General features: G+C 33.3%; 1 long non-coding RNA gene across 2 annotated transcripts in view; it reads left to right on the top strand.

Annotated features, from left to right (window-relative positions):
- Positions 1–17,515, top strand: part of LOC138701154 (uncharacterized) — a 761,914-nt gene that overhangs the window by 187,913 nt on the left and 556,486 nt on the right. The gene's annotated exons all lie outside the window — the stretch shown is intronic.

Here is a 17,515-nt window from a genome sequence, read left to right as displayed (position 1 = left end):
TACAATACGTGTAGTTCTGCGTTGTGTAACTTTCTCCATTCTCCTGTAACTTCATCCCTCTTAGACCCAAATATTTTTCCTACCCTCAGTTCTTCTCTCAAAGTAAGAGTTCAAGTTTCACAACCATGCTGAACAACAGGTAGGACTAATAAAACTGCTTTATAAATTCTAAATTTCAGTCTTTTTTCCCACCCTTTTAAAAAATAAATTTACAATTTTTATATTTCCATTCCGTACTATGTTCTGGTCACGAGACATAATCATATAAGTACTTTGTTTTTTTTCGGGATTTACTTCCAAACCTATACTCCTTACATGCTTCAAGTAAAATTTCCGTTTTTAACAGTTCTGGTATTACTTACTTACTTAATTACTTACTCACTTTACATACTTACCTACTTACTGGCTTTTAAGGAACCCGGAGGTTCATTGCCGCCCTCACATAACCCCACCATTGGTCCCTATCCTGAGCAAGATTAATCCATTGTCTATCATCATATCCCACCTCCCTCAAATCCATTTTAATATTATCTTCCCATCTACGTCTCGGCCTCACCAAAGATCTTTTCCCCTCCGGCCTCCCAACTAACACACTATATGCTTTTCTGGATTCACTCATACGTGTTACATGCCCTGTCCATCTCAAAAGTTTGTATTTAATGTTCCTAATTATGTCAGGTGAAGAATACAATGCGTGCAGTTCTGTGTTGTTTAACTTTCTCCATTCTCCTGTAACTTCATCCCTCTTAGCACAAATATTCTTCCCTAACCTCTGTTCTTCTATCAAAGTAAGAGTCCAAGTTTTACAACCATGCTGAACAAAAGGTACACCTAATATAACTGTTTTATAAAGTCCAACTTTCAGTGTTTTTGAAAGCAGACTGGGTGACAAAAGGAATTTTCTATATTATTTTCCGTTTAATTTCCTCTCGATTGTCGTTTCTGTTACTCTTGCTCCCAGGTATTTGAATTTTTCCACCCTTTTAAAAAATAAATTTACAATTTTTGTATTTCCATTCCGTACTATGTTCTGGTCACGAGACATAATCATATACTTTGTTTTTTTTCGTAATTTACTTCCAAACCTATCTCCTTACTTGTTTCAAGTAAAATTTCCGTCTTTTCACAGTTCTGGTATTACGTAAAAATATTATATTTTGGTTCAAAGATAAGCTAGAACCTGGATGTTGTCTTAGGACTTCCATGCCAGATTCGTATTGACAGTCCATGCTTGGACAACCAGAGTAAATTTAGACATATTTATTGGACGAATATACTTCACGTTTCCTCAAAAAAAATAAATATTGGATTTGTACTGTTGATTTAATACCCTAAAACTTATCTCGTATAGCAAATGTCTTCTTCAAATTAAATTTTAATCAGAAAATGAACAGCTCCGTACGTCGGTGATTTTCAAACTTTTTTATTTTAGGCCCTCCTTTTTCTTACATAACCATTGGGCTTTAAAATCTTCAATTATTGAATAATCTTTTTAAGAGGATGGTATTTTTTAAAACTTCTTCCCTATTTGGTGGTAATATATTAATTTTTTGTATGTAGAGAGCTCATAGCTGTGACAACTCAACCAAAGAAAAATATTTTGAAAAAAAAAAAATATATTTGGTGGTCCAAATTTGAAAATATATATATATATATATATATATATATATATATATATATATATATATATATATATATACCCTATGCAGGATTGTACTAAAACCGATATATCTAAACCGTTTTTAAAGATAGATTCAAACAGTTTGCTGCAATGTAGTTGCAAAAGCATATTCTATAAACTATCTGTAACAGAATTTTGATATTAGTCCCTACGTTTGTAAAATAAACAATTAAAATTTAATAACAATTTTCTGATTTCCTTCCTTGCAAACAAACGGACGTATTTTTTAAATGAAATCAATTAATAAAATTCTGTTACAGGGAAAAGTTTCCTTATAGTCTAAAGAATGTGAGTTCTAAATTGCATGCATGTATCGTTAATAGTTCAGAAATTATATTCATTTTTGTCTGGCAATGTAGCAAAAAAAAAAAAAAAATGAAGTTACTGGAAACCGATAAAAGCGGGCGTGTGATTTAAAAATCCATAGCGCAGGAAGTTTAAAAATGGCGTTTCAACATCCTAAAAGGGCACAAATACCCATAAAATGTTATGCAATGCATTCCACACATATCAAAGGGTATTTTAAAGAATTTTTTTTTTAATTTAACTTACCGGAAACAACAATAAAAGTAGGCGAGTGATTTAGAAATCCATAACTAAAAATGGCGACTCAACATCCGATAAGGGCACAAATACCCCCAAAATATTATGCTATGCATTCCACACATATCACAGAGTATTTTAAAGAATTTTTTTTTAATTTACTCATTTTTCACCAAAAAATACCATCCTCTCCCCTTAAAACTTTTACTGATTCATTAGTGGATAAAAATTAAGTCTTATATGAGAATTTTATTTTATTTTTTTTTTTTTTATATTTTTGGGACAGCATAAAATTATTTAGTAAAAATTACGGAATTAAAAAAAATATGTAACTTTTTACTAAATTATTGTAAATTGGTTTTCTTTGCTTCAAAACAGTGTGATGTGAATGTGTGGAATCTCAAAAAGTTGTACAATATAAATTAAAAAAAAATATATTTTTTTTCTTTTCTAAGAACTGAAAATTTAAAGAATATTTGTTTTATTTCTTATACAGGCAGTTAAAAGTAAAATTAAGTAAATTTCCGTGTTCAAATCCTGGTTGAGGTTTTTCCGAGGTTTTCTCCATAACCTATTAAGAAGAAATCCTTAGTAACTTTCTGCGTTCAACCCTGGACTCATTTCTCTACATTATCACCTTCATTTCACTCGGACACTGGATAACAATCGCAGTTGATATAGCGTCGTAAAATACATGAGAAACTTAATATCAATATAATATTATAACACTGATTAAAAAATACATTTAAAGAATAGCATTTGTTTGATATAGAGAACTGAAAAAGAATGGGCGTTGAGTTGATAGAACTCTAAGCAGTGTTTTTGATATCTCTGTTCTTTAAAGAGTACAAGAAAATTGCAATCTGAAGTGAATTTTAAAAGAATTACTGTTCACAGCTATGGAGTAACAGTTAGTATGTCTGACCGTGAAACGTGCGGAGCTTGGTTCAAATCCTGGCTGGGACAAGTTACCTGATTGAGGTTTTTCCGGGGATTTTCCTCAGTCCCTTTAGGAGAAAATGCTGGGTAACTTTCGGCGCTGGACCCTGGACTTATTTCACTGGCATTATCACCTTCATTTCATTGAGACGCTAGTTAACCATAGCAGTTGGTAAACAGTCCTAAAATAAAGCTATTAAATAAGGTTTAGTTTTACCTTATGAATAATTATAAAAAGTAATTAAAAACGGTAATTCTTTGTTTCTGATTATACAGGATGTTTCCGAATTACTTTGACAAACCTTGGGGGCATGTTCCCCACACCAAAACAAGAAAAAAAGTTCATGTAAACATATGTCCGAAAATCCTTAGTTTTTTAGTTACTAATTAAAGAACATAACGAAACATCTGTTAGATATTGTTAGCTTGGTAGCAAGTGTTGCAACTTTAATCAATTCAGAAATTCATAATAAATATTCAAAATGTTCTGCTATAGTAAACAATTCTCCTTGACAACACATAAGCCATCTAGGATACAATGGGTGCATCAAGAGACTTGTATCGATAACATCATTAGATTATCTAAAAATATGAATATTATTATCGGTTACAAACCTAAATTAAGTCGTTGGATTGTATCTAGGATTGTTCCTGGAAAAAAATTGTTGAGAAGGCCAAGACATACAATTTTGAAGTTGTAGTGTCTTGAGAAGAAGAAGAAGAAGAAGAAGAAGAAGAAGAAGAAGAAGAAGAAAAAAAGAAGAAGAAGAAGATTGTACCTCGAAACGCGTTGAATCTAAACTTTCATTGTTATGAGTTTCTGAATTGATTAAAGTTGTAACACTTGCTACCAAGTTGACAATATCTAACAGATGTTTCATTATGTTCTTTCATTAATAACTAAAAAACTAAGGATTTTCAGACATATATTTATATAAACCTTTGCTCTTGTTTTAGTGTGCGGAAGACGCCTCCAAGGTTTGTCACAGTATTTCTTAAACACCCTGTGTAAAAAGTACTGCTTAGACCACTGTTGTTTGTGGACACACAATTGGATCCCGGAAGCTTTAAAAACACCCATATGTCAACAAACAATAAAATGTTTGGCATTTCTTAAAGTAACTTCAAACTATTATAAAAAAGTGTAGGTATACTTAAATGGCAAAGGTACACCACAATGGAAGGGTAAAAAATATTAACCCAAGGTTTCCTTCATTGTATTCATCTGCTACCGAAACATTTTTATATCTTATAAAAATTGATCCTTCAATTTATTGCGACGACTTCTTGTATTGTGGCTTGTTAGAAGAGGAAATAAGCTACAATTAACATTTTAACTGAAGGACTTTTTACCCGTCTAAATACAAGTCTTTAAAGGCTGTAATAAGGGCTTACAAATTAGGACAGAACGATCTCAAAGAGAAGCGGTTGTCTTTTTAATACAGCTAATGACATCAGTCAGGTAAAAGAAAAGGAGGATTGAATGCATCTATCAAAGTTATTAAGCCAGGGTTGTTGTTAAATCTTTCAGCTTAATCCAAAACTCGATCAGGTTTCCGCATTATAGTCTATTTAACTTTTTTTATCTCAAGACTTTCTTAGAATGTATTAGCTAAGGTTATTACATGATTTCAGGAGAAATTCAAAAGTTTTAACAGGTTTTATATATGTTCATCATCAAAACGGTATGTTTTAATGATATTATATTGGATTTCACATTATTCCAGATTTAAAATGCAGAACATTAAAGCTAATTGCAAGTAAAGTATTTCTACAGGGCGTTTAAGAAAATAACACTCCAGTTTTCATTTAATTTTATTCCAAAATTACATAATAAATCTCAAATTGTTGTGCGTATGTAATCAGTAAAGCGAAAGAGAGAATTTTATATAATATTCTTATTGAATTTGGTATTCTCAAGAAATTAGTTCGATTAATTAAAATGTGTCTCAGTGAAACGTACAGCAGAGTCCATTTAGGACAGTTTCTGTCTGATCTTTTCCCAATTCACTGCGGACTATAGCAAGGAGATGCACTATCACCTCTACTTTTTAACTTTGCTGTAGAATATGCCATTAGGAAAGTCCAGGAAAACAGAGAAGGTTTTAGAATTTAATGAGTTACATCAGCTGCTTGTTTATGCGGGAGAGTCCACACCTGGAAGTAACGGTTAGCGCGTCTGGCCGCGAAACCAGGTGGCCCGGCTTCGATTCCCGGTCGGGACAAGTTACCTGGTTGAGGTTTTTTCCGGGGTTTTCCCTCAACCCAGTATGAGAGCAAATGCTGAGTAACTTTCGGTGCTGGAACCCGGACTCATTTCACCGGCATTATCACCTTCATCTCATTCAGACGCTAAATAACCTAAGCTGTTGATAAAACGTCGTAAAATGACCTACTAACAAATTATGCGGGTGACGTGAATATGTTAGGAGAAAATCCACAAAATATTAGGTAAAACACCGAAATTTAAATTGAATCAAGTAAGGAGATAGGTTTGGAAGTAAATCCCGAAAAAAACAAAGTATATGATTATGTCTCGTGATGAGAATGTTGCACGAAATGGAAATATAAAAACCTGGAAATTTGTCGTTTGAAAAGGTGGAAGAATTCAAGTACCTTGGAGCAACAGTAACAAATATAAATGACACTCGGGAGGAAATTAAACGCAGAATAAATATGGAAAATGCCTGTTATTATTCGGTTGAAAAGTTTTTTCATCCAGTCTGCTTAAAAAAAACTGAAATTTAGAATTTATAAAACAGTTATACTAAAGGTTGTTCTGTATGGTTGTGAAACTTTGATTCTTTTTGGGAGAGGAACAGAGGTTAAGGGTGTTCGAGAATAAGGTGCTTAGGAAAATATTTGGGCTAAGAGGAATGAAGTTACAGGAGAATGGAGAAAGTTACACAACACAGAACTGCACGCATTGTATTCTTCACCTGACATAATTAGGAACATTAAATCCAGACGTTTGAGATGGGCAGGGCATGTAGCACCTTTGGATGGCAATGAACTACCAAGTTCTGTGAAAGACATTTGTAAGTAAGTAAGTATGCGATCAGTAAACTTGGAACAATGGCAATCACGTGAAAACATTTTCAATATTTGATTTACAGGCATCCAAAATCATCTGCAATCGATTTCAGAATTTCCTATAAATTGAAAAAAAATATTTTCAATTTTGATTTCCTGTTGTTAAATTCCAATTAGTTTCTTCAATTCGACACTAAAAATACTGAGCGACAATGAAGTATAATCATGAAAGTGTCGGGCAATGTAAGAACCTTAAGATGCCAGTCATCTGAAATATATCCGTTTGCCTACACCCTTAGAGGATCTGCCTGATATCGAACCGCGGTTGCCTTAGTTCTAAGTCGTCGTCAGATACAAGTTCCAGGTGCTATGTCTGATGCGTAGTAACAGGTTGTAGCCATGACATTCGTATCGCTGGTCGGACACGCATGGCTGCCAACACACATGCAGTGCCTTTTAAATGTTAATAAGATCCTCCACTTCATATCGGAGGTGCAATTAGATCTTCCTGCCTTTCTTCTCTTCCTTTTTGTATTTCGTCCTCATTTATTTATTTTTACAATTAATTACTTCACGCGTCAATCAATCAGTGTATCCATCCATCCATCCACCCAGCTATTTATTTATTCATCCATCCATCTACCCCTACCAGAAGTCATCTACGTATCTACTCCAGCCATCTATCCATCCATTTACTTATTAATACATCCATCCATCCATTTATTTATTAATACATGCATCCAAACACTTATTTATTAATCCATCCATCTATCCATTCATTTATTTATTAATACATCCATCCATCCATCCATAAATCAATCTATTTATTTATTAATACTTTCATCAATCCATACATCTATCCACCCATCTTTTATTAATACATCCATCCACCCCTATTAAGAGTCATCTACGGATTTACTATATTCATCCATCCATGCATCCATCCATTTATTTATTAATACATCCCTGCATCGATCCATCCATCCATCCATCCATTCATTTATTAATACATCCATGCATCCATCCATCCCTTTGGAGTCATCTACGCATTTACTGTATGTATTTATCCATTCATCTATCAATCTATCCAACCATCCATTTATTTATTAATACAGCCATGCATTCATCCATTCCTGTCGAGTCATCTACGCATTTACTTTATGTATTCATCCATCCATCCATTTATTTATTAATACATCCATTCATCCATTTATTTATTAATACATCCATCCATCCATTCCTACCAAGATTCATCTACGCATCTACCGTATGTATTCTTCCATCCATCCATCCATACATCCATTTATTTATTAATACATCCATCCATTTATTTATTAATATATCCATCCATTTATTTATTAATACATCGAAAAAAAATCGAAAAATCGAAAAAGAATTGGGAGGACAAATTTAAAAGGTACGCAAAACACGTCCTTGCAAGGGGTTGGGGGCTGTACAAAGCTAAATATGTGAGCTCCTACCCTGTTGGCCACTAGTCTCACTCCGGGTTACGCTGCTCCATTGAAGGAACTCTAGAAAATTTTGAAGGGGAAGCCGAAATTGGACGTAACCTCTTAGGTACCACGTACGCGAGGGGGACGGAGATTTGATCAAGTGATCACGGAACGGGGCGAGGAGGAGATGGCTGGTGTTTGCCGTTAGGATGGCAAGACGCTGTCATCTGTTGTTCGATGACAAGGCATGTGAAGGCCGTCGGAAGAAGCGCCGTGAAATCTAATTCTGCAATTTGAGAGGTCCCTGTCCTTTCAATTTGCGACTAATTGGTTGACCTCGTATATTTAATAGACAATTTATAGGTTCTGAACTAGGGCATACGTCGTTTACAAGAAAGAGGGAATATATATGGGGAAGGGCATATAGGTCCGTGACCCATTTCTTATAGGGCCCTTAGGAAAACCACGGAATACCTTAGGCAGGATGAGTTGTCTCATATATAAGAGACTAGCCAATTTGGCTATTATGTAGGAGGTGATTGTTGTCATGAGCCTTGTTGAATCGTCTCAATTTAGAGACCAGCCATTTGGCTTTATGGTGAGTCAATTACGAAGAGAGGGGAGAGATTATTAATACATCCATCCATCCGTTTATTTATTTATTAATACATCCATGCATCCATCCATCCATTTATTTATTAATACATCCATCCATCCATCCATCCATCCATTTATTTATTAATTAATATATCCATCCATTAATGTATTTATTTATTAATACATCCACGCATCCATCCATCCATCCATCCATCCATCCATCCAGTCCTACCAAGAGTCATCTACGCATCTACTGCATGTATTTATCCATCCATCCATCCATACATCCATTTATTAATACATCCATTCCTACCAAGATTCATCTAGGCATCTACTGTATCTATTTATCCATCCATCCATCCATCCATCCATCCATCCATTTATTAATACATCCATCCATCCATGCATCTATCCATCCAGTCCTACCAAAAGTCATCTACGCATCTACTATATATATTTATCCACTCATCCTTCCATCCATCCATCCATCCATGCAGCATCCACCCATCAATCCATTCTTCCATACATACATCTGTCCGTCTTTCAATTATTATTATTATTATTATTATTATTATTATTATTATTATTATTATTATTATTATTATTATTATTATTATTATACACTGCTCTTTTAAACTGACTGGGCATGTTGGGAATTAAAGTAATGGTTTTCGTAAAATGCGATACGAAATATTTCATATAAAACAATTTTTATGTGGAATAGAAAGCAAAAACGAGCAAAATTTTACTAAACCTTTTTGTTTAAAATATGTCAAAGAATAACCCGCTGAAATTACTGACATTAGTTACGGTTCACTGCTTCCTATTTTTTCTTCTTTAATTTTTTCTCTTCCTCCTACACTCAATTTACCGAACATTCTTATCTCCCTTCCATCTTTCCCCTTCCATTTTCCTTTATTGTCTCCTGATGTATTTTTATTTATCCGTTTCTTTCGTTTATTGTATTATTTATTCTCTTTTTATCCACCTCTCTTTTTTCACTCTTCATGTCTTGTTTTCTATATTTCTTATTTTCTTCTCAAAATTATCTTCTTTACTTTCTCTCTATTTTTTTTGTTCAGTATTTGCCAATATTCTCTCTTTTTTCCTTTTAACATGTGTTTCTTAATTTCTCTAACACATCCTTTCTCCCTTTTATTACTTATTTTTTCATAATTCTTCTTATTTAACGCCTATCTACAATTCCTTCTTCTTTGCTTCACTTTCCTCCCTCTCTCTCTCTCTCTCTCTCCCCCTCTCTTCCTCGCCAAACACTCTCTCGACAACTCTAATAACTCCCTCTGTTTCTGTTTTACGATGCAATCCAGTATAACGGTATCTACTCCAAATTTCGAGGCAATGAAGAATTTCCGCGTCTTGGTCCACTGACTGCTAACTGCCTCCCAATCAGCTCTTTATATTGCGGCTATCACTAATTAAATTTCTCCGAACAATAAATTCAGCCTGTATATAGGCCGGCCCGCATGCCTGCCACCGGCTCATTAGTTCCTAATCGCCACTAATTAATTTTTATTCGCTCGGGGGCGACTTATAACCCGTAAGGTAAGTTAACCCTCGCCCCCCCCCCCCCGTCTGACTTCGGTGGAGGGAGCGAAGCCAGCCATCGGTATTTGATTTCCGTTAAACAAGGGCAGGTTGAAATATGTAAGCCACTTCCTGTTGTACTCTCTTTTTTTTTCTCTCGTCTTAATTTTGTGTCCGTCTCAATTATATTCTTTCCTTCTTATTACTCTGTCATTACAATTGTCACCATTTTTTTTCAGTTCTTTCTTTAACTTTTACTTTTTTTTTAAGTGAAGGCCAATTCCATAAAATCTGTGTAAGCGTAATAATAATAATAATAATAATAATAATAATAATAATAATAATAATAACGATAATAATAATACTAATAATAATAATAATAACAATAATAACAATAATAATACGAGTAATAATAATAATAATTATAATACGAGTAATAATAATAATAATATAATATATATAACAATATAATAATACAATGCATAATAATAATATAATAATAATAATAATAATAATACTAATAATAATAATAACAATAATAATACGAGTAATAATAATAATAATATAATATATATAACAATATAATAATACAATGCATAATAATAATATAATAATAATAATAATAATACTAATAATAATAATAACAATAATAATACGAGTAATAATAATAATAATAATAATAATATATATAACAATATAATAATACAATGCATAATAATAATATAATAATAATAATAATAATAATAACAATAATAACAATAATAATACGAGTAATAATAATAATAATAATTATAATACGAGTAATAATAATAATATAATATATATAACAATATAATAATACAATGCATAATAATAATATAATAATAATAATAATAATAATAATAATAATCTTCTTCTTCTTCTGCCCGACAAGTGTTAGGCCACAAGGCCTGTTTAATATTAATATTAATAATAATAATAATAATAATAATAATAATAATAATAATAATGATAGGTCAATCCAGATGCATATAATGTGTTAGTTGGAAGACCTGACAAAAAACACCTTTGGGGAGACAGAGACGTAGATGGGAGGATATTAAAATGGACTTGAGGGAGATGGGATATGATCGAAAGGACTGGATTAATCTTGCTCAGGATAGGGACTGATGGCGGACATATGTGAGGATGGCAATGAACCTTCGGGTTCCTTAAAAGCCATTTGTAAGTAATAATAATAATGATAATAATAATAACAATAATAATAATAATAATAATAATAATAATAATAACACTTACTTATGGCTTTTAAGGAACTCGGAGATTCGTTCCCTCCCTCACATAAGCCTCCCATCGATCCCTAACCTGAGGAAGATTAATCCAGTCTCTGTCATCATATCCCACCTCCCTCAAATCTATTTTAATATTATCCTCCCATCTACGTCTCGGCCTCCCCAAAGATCTTCTTCCCTCAGGCCTCCCAGCTAACACTCTGTATGCATTTCTGGATTCGCCCATACGTGCTACATGCCCTGCCCATCTCAAACGTCTGGATATGTCAGGTGAAGAATACAATGCATGCAGTTCTGCGTTGTGTAACTTTCTCCATTCTCCTGTAACTTCATCCCTTTTAGCCCCAAATATTTTCCTAAGCACCTTATTCTCAAACACCCTTAACCTATGTTCCTCTCTCAAATTGAGAGTATGATAATAATAATAATAATAATAATAATAATAATAATAATAATAATAATAATAATAATTTCATTGGCCATTAACCATAGATATAATCGGTCTTACCACAGCAATTATGCAATAACAATAACAATAACAAAATTCTTCAATACTGCAAAAACTATCATCCAATAGTATTTATTTATGTTATAGAGGGTTTCACGTTAAGAAAAAAGCATTGGTTTTATGGGCCTTGCCTAGTACATTGTACAAGCTATGTGGTAGGTACGGTTTCTATGGCAACTGGTCATTGATGGAATAGCCCCATATGCTCAATGTTTTTTTTTTTCTTAACGTGAAATCCTCTCTACAAATTGGTAAAGCGTATCTTTTTAATACTAATATTTTCACATGACGTTCGCCTTAAACGTCCGTTTCCACGGTGTTACGAGTGACGTCAGAGTAATCTTCACGGTGGTTCTAGTGATTCGTGATCCTGCAATTCTGACTTCGATCTAAGACAACACATTATGTCACACAGAAAAGAACAAACGTCCATGTCAAACTCGAAACAGTGGTACCCATTAAACGTTAGAGATGCATTCAACACCGCTGTTAAATTGAAATGTAATCTGAACCAATACAGACAGTTAAAAATACGGTAATGACACAGTAACATCCACCCTTATATTTGCATGCACCCCCACCTCCAACTCCACCCCAAGTCACCAGTCGGTGGGTTGAGTTAGGCCCCTCCCATTATGTGTGGCATAATGTGTAGAACCTGTTTTGAAATTACGGGTTCAATTTTGCTATGCTAAGGGGTTCGAAACCGCAGATTTTACTAAGGGTTACGCCCACCTGTATCCTAAAGTAGAATTCCAATTTCTTACCAAATTGCTGTTATCAAGCAACCAGCGTCATTACACAACGTATCTTTTCTTCGGAACTGGAAATTTATTCTCCATATCAATATTAAAATTTTAACTTTGCCATTATACAAGGAGTATACAGGGTGATTCATGAGGATTTACCTTCCCTTACGGAGCTTATTTCCGAAGACATTCTGAGCAAGAAATATCATATAAACATTTGTCCTAATCTCAATATTTTCAGAATTACACTAATTTGAAGTTATTTGTAAAATGTTTATTTTTAAGTTTTAAGGGTAAAATAATATTACAAATAGAGAATGAATTATTCAGAAATATCATTTCTTTAATTGGTTAGTCCTCGGCATCAACTCCTTTGATTTGATTACCCCCCTTTATTTGATTGCCTCGTTGGATTTTTCCGAGGTTTTCCCCAACCAAAAGGCAAATGCCGGGTAATCTTTTGGCGAATCCTCGGACCTCACCTCATTTCACTACATCTCTCAAAAATATTGTAAAAAATTGCACAAAATTGTAGAAAATTACTAAATTGTAAAACTGTAAAAATTTGTAAAAATTGTAATTGTAATATTGTAAAATTTTGACTTGTTCCACATCTTAAAGCTTCATTGCTCATGTAAGATCTATGGAATAAAATGAATGAATGAACGAACGAACGAACGAACGAACGAACGAACGAACGAAGCTAAAATGCGTTCTCAGTTGCTTTTACAGATTCTTTTTTTTTTTTTTTTTTTTTTTTTCAATTTTTAACGAAAAAATTACATTATGCTTACGCACTTATCACAAACATTTTTACAGATCTTATGACTTTAGGAACTTGATTCTTTACAGATTAATTATGCATCCTAATGTACAGTCTTGAAGAATTTACAAGAGTGGCATGATTTGTAACAATTATTGTGATAAATGCGTAAGATAATGTAATTTTGTAGTTAAAAATATATAAAAAAAATATGTTCGAAGCAACTATAGAATTCACAATACATTTTTAGCTTCAGAATATTAGCTAATTAAAGAAATGATACTACTGAATAGTTCATTCTTTATCTGTAATTTTTGTTTATCCTTAAAACTCATGAATAAAGGCATTTTACAAACAACTTCAAATTAGTTTAACTCTGAAAATATTGAGATCGGGAAAAAATGTTTATGTGACATTTTTTGCTCAGAATGTCTTCGGAAATAAGCTCCATAAGGGAAGGTAAATCCTCGTGAATCACCCTGTATAGACAGATATTATTATGCCGGAAGAAACCAGAAGTGAAAAATCTTCATGTAATTAGTCCTTCAAAATTCTCTGGACCGAAAAATTGATTTTGACCCTGTAATTTAGCTTCTTCCTAACTTATTGGGAGCCAGCATCGTACCTCATTCGGTTGAAGCGCTTAACTACAGATCCGGAGTTGCGCTCGGGCATGGGTTCGATTCCCGCTTGGGCTGATTAACTGGTTGGGTTTTTTTCCGAAAAGATGAATGTCAGGTAATCTATGTGCGAATCCTCGGCCTCATCTCGCCAAATACCATCTCACTATCACCAATCTCATCGACGCTAAATAACCTACTAGTTGATACAGCGTCGTTAAACAACCAACCAAAAAAAATTGTTGAGACCAGTTTCTTAAATGACTACAGTACTTCAACTACTGGCAAGGAAAGCAAGTGAAAAACACCAAGTTCAGATCTTTATGTTTCTTAAACAAGTGTCTTGTGACAAGAGACAAACGACAAGCATATTAGGAGTGAATTTTACTAATCTGACCAGTGTTTTGTTTCTTGAAGAAATTTACATAGAATTAATAACTAATAAGCGAAATGCATTCATTCATAGTGTTCCACCAAACGGCAGGTCTTTTACTGAAAAGTCTCCAATCTTTCCTATTTTCTGCCTTCCTCTTTGTTTCCTCATATGATCTATATATCTTAATGTCGTCTGTCATCTGATATGTTCTTCTGCCCCGAAACTCCTCTCCCGTTCACCATTCCTTCCAGTGCATCCTTCAGTGGACAATTTCTTCTCAGTCAATGACTCAACCAATTCCTTTTCCTCTTCCTGACAGTTTCAGCATCATTCTTTCTTCACCCACTCTTCCCGACATAGCTCCGTTTTTATTCTGTCTGTCCATTTCACACGTTTCATTCTTCTCCATATCCACATTTCAAGTAAATAAATAAATAAATAAACAAATAAATAAATAAATAACGGAAATAGATAGATAGATAGATAGATAGATAGATAGATAGATAGATAGATAGATAGATAGATAGATAGATAGATAGATAGATAGATAGATAGATAGATAGATAGATAGATAGATAGATAGATAGATAGATAGATAGGCAGGCAGGCAGGCAGGCAGGCAGGCAGGCAGGCAGGCAGGCAGGCAGGCAGGCAGGCAGACAGACAGACAGACAGACAGACAGACAGACATACAGGCAGGCAGGCAGGCAGGCAGGCAGACAGACAGACAGACAGACAGACAGACAGACAGACAGACAGACAGACAGATAGATAGATAGATAGATAGATACTGTAGATAGATAGATAGATAGATAGATAGATAGATAGATAGATAGATAGATAGATAGATAGATAGATAGATAGATAGATAGATAGATAGATAGATAGATAGATAGATAGATAGATAGATAGATAGATAGATAGATAGATAGATAGATAGATAGATAGATAGATAGATAGATAGATAGATAGATAGACAGACAGATAAATAATTAAATAAATAAATAAATAAATAAATGACATATAAATAGACAATTAAATAAGTAAACAATGGAATAAATGGATAAACGAACAAGCAGCCAAATAAATGAAATGAAATAAATCGAATGAATGAATGAATAAATAAATAAATAAATAAATAAATAAATAAATAAAATAAATAAATAAAATTAATAAATAGAATAAAATAAATAGAATAAAATAAATAAATAAATAACTCCTGTGACACTTTTACCTCAGACTTGGAAATATAGTGCAGTTCTATATCCCGAAACACCTCAAGACTCGAACGCTGCCCCTCGGGTTGGCTACAAGTGATACGCACAAGGTGGTTCCACATTTTCCTTATTGTCCCCGCGTTTTCGCCATCTGGCTTGACTGCAATTGTCGCGGGCAGGAAGGCAAGCAGGCAGGCTCGAAGACAGGTGCATATGTTAATTGGACGCCTCAATACTGATTTTCAGTCCCATTATATGCGGAGGGCAGTAAAACGAACTAAAAATGTAAATATCGGCAGTTAAACTTAAGGCTAACGGGATCCCATGGCCCGCACGCGTCAAGGTAACCGTAACGATGGTAACAGATTTGCGACAAAAAACGATCGTCTGGGCCAGCATGCTGCCACTTCCGCTGTAGTAGATTTCTTTATAGTCTAAACACTACTCAGAAATAGTTAAAAACTAGGGAAAAAGATAGGCCTAATTCGAGAATGAAATGTTTTTAAAGAAATGGTGCAATTTAAATAGCAATTACTTTTGCATAGCAGTAGCAGCAGCAGTAGTAGTAATAGTAGTAGTAGTAGTAGTAGTAGTAGTAGTAGTAGTAGTAGTAGTAGTAGCAGTAGCAGTAGTAGCAGTAGCAGTAGCAGTAGTAGTAGTAGTAGTAGCAGTAGTAGTAGTAGTAGTAGTAGGTCTTCACAGTGTTAAAAAAATATTGTAATACTAGCCGTACCCGTGCGCTCCGCTACACCCGTTAGAAATAAGTATAAAGTAATTACATAATTAAAATAGGACATTTGATCCAGGGAACACTCGTGTTTGATGTAAGGATAAATCGTTTATTATGTTACTTAATTTAAATTGTATTTTAAAAATTAAAATGCGATCATTTTGGTCCAGAGACACTCATTTGGTGCAATGACAATTACTTTAACATGTTTCTTAATTTTTATTGCATGTAACCATAGTTTAATGAAGATAGACATCATTTAGATTTAATGTGTATATTTCATTTTACTTGTTTATAGGTTTCCATTGAATTACGGTAATAACTTAATTTTAACTCTTGTTTTCTACTTATTCAAATGAATAGCGCTTGGCCCACTATGGTTCTGAACCCTTCAAATAACTTAAATTATATTATATAATATTACATATTATATTATATTATATTATATTATATTATATTATATTATATTATATTATATTATATTATATTATATTATATCAGAAGTTACTGTAATAACATTATAGCATTATGTCCATCTAGAGAAACTACACTTTCCAATGGTGAAATAATAATTAATTGTACAAATCGGTTAATTTAGCTTCCGATATTACTTCATACAAACACAGAAGCATTCTCTGTAGGCTATCTTTCATAGCTTTCGATTGTTGCTGTCCAAAATTTTTCAAGGAATAAAACGTATCGCAAATTATTTTTAAAGAAACTTTTGTTATGTAACATTTTTCACAAAAATCAATAATAAGCGAGATATTTCGATTTATTTAATTCAGGCCCCCTTATAACCCCGCTTTTAAATAATGTATTTTGAATGCCGTATAGCCTAAAATCTAAGTTACAACGAACTTAATTTATATTCCAATTTTCATCGAAATCGGTTCAGCCATTATCGCGTGAAAAGGTAACAAACATACAAACAGACAGACATACAAACAAAAATTTCAAGAAAGCGATTTTCGGTTTCAGGGTGGTTAATTATATATGTTAGGACCAATTATTTTTGGAAAATCGAAAATTACCAGAAAAATTTCGGCTACAGATTTATTATTAGTATAGATTTCCTTGCGCTTTTAAGTGACATTTTATGATTGTGAATTATTTCTGGGATATTTGACTTATGTGGGTACACATTTAGCAATAGAATGTAAGGAACTGATTAACTAGTGGACTTACTCGTGTTAATTATGTAAGTCTGTGCGGCTTACAGCTGTTTCGGTGCTTCATCACACCATCCTCAGAGCCTACTAGATCTCGGCGTCATCTCGAACTTCTCTGTGGGTGTGTTTGATTGTTGAAAGGTGTTGAAAAGTGGAGTCAAATAGTGTATGTGTACTGAAATTGATCTGTGTGTTGAGAATTTGATCGATTAATTTCAGTACTCACACACTATTTGACTCCACTTTTCAACACCTTTCAACAATCAAACGCACCCACATAACAGGCAGAGAAGTTCGAGATGACGCCGAGATCTAGT

This window comes from Periplaneta americana, chromosome 6, assembly GCF_040183065.1.
Source record: "Periplaneta americana isolate PAMFEO1 chromosome 6, P.americana_PAMFEO1_priV1, whole genome shotgun sequence".
NCBI lineage: Eukaryota > Metazoa > Arthropoda > Insecta > Blattodea > Blattidae > Periplaneta > Periplaneta americana.
This window is presented reverse-complemented; position numbering and strand designations above follow the sequence as displayed.